Here is a 1,220-nt window from a genome sequence, read left to right as displayed (position 1 = left end):
CAATTCGCCAATGGTGTTTTCGTAAATCCATGGCGGGCGCATCATCAACACGTGGAGTTATGAGTATGGAGCGCCGTTGCTGGCGATTGTACTACGTTGCCGTGCATAGGTGAGGCCCCATTATCTGCGTCGCGAACGGCAGTTACGCTAAGTAGCCGAGGTGAACGACAGCTCTTTTTTTCGGATAATGGAGGGAGTGGTTGAGGGAGTACAACCAAGAGTAGGATTTGGGAGCGCGCTATTAAAAAGGGTGGCGATTGCATTTTGACAGGCGATGACAACCGTTGATCGTTGGGTTAGTCTATTATGTGTTGCCGGGGCATTATGGTTAGCTACGAGCATGTGCGCGGGCCTGGCAGTTACTATAGGTAGTCACGTAGGTTACGTCGACTACAGTTGTGATGTTTACCGAAGGTAGCAAACATAAACGGTATCGAGTAAGTATGAGTATGACGATAAATAGCCAAGTTAGGTGACTTCGATTACAGTTGTGAGTATAACAGTCTGTCAGATTATGCTATCACCTATAGTTGAGTCCTTGTTTTTGCCGGTCGGCATATGTATTGGATTGATGTTTACTGCAACTAGCGAAGACAAGCGGGATCGCGTATAGTTAAGGGGATAAAAGATCGTCATTGACCATCGGATCATGTTACTCTGCATAGGTGCAGTCTCATTATCAACGTTGCACATAAACGCGAGGCTATCAGTTACAACAAGTATTCGAGATGAGGAAAACTAGTAAGAATGTCTTGTGAGCAGGATCACCAAACAAAAATATCCCATTGGTTAAATCTGACGTGTCTAAAGCAAACAAACGCCTGCGACTGATCCTATAGAGTGGCAATTGTATTAAATACTATTGAGATGTTATTTTTTATTCTCCAGGAAAACCGCGGAACGCCAAAATATGCTAAAGTGCGATTTCGTGTTTTATGTCGCGTAAATCGGAAAAAATCCGAATCGGCGATGTTCAATGACCTTGACATTTCGCTCACTTAAACAAAATGCTACGTGCAACATGTCACGGGAAGGTGCAAAGCGATTAGACTAAGTTCACATAAAAATGGAAACTTTGAAAACCCTATAGTTTCGGCGAACTCAATTTTGGCGTTTCAATAGCCTGCGGCAGCTTCGGAAGTGGCTTTCGTTGGGAAATTTGTGGGTGTATCGTTTTCATCCTTCACGGCATTTGAGAAGACCTTAAATGAATACATGAA

This window comes from Opisthorchis viverrini, assembly GCF_000715545.1.
Source record: "Opisthorchis viverrini unplaced genomic scaffold opera_v5_435, whole genome shotgun sequence".
Taxonomy (NCBI): domain Eukaryota; kingdom Metazoa; phylum Platyhelminthes; class Trematoda; order Opisthorchiida; family Opisthorchiidae; genus Opisthorchis; species Opisthorchis viverrini.
Note: the sequence above shows the minus strand (reverse complement) of the source record.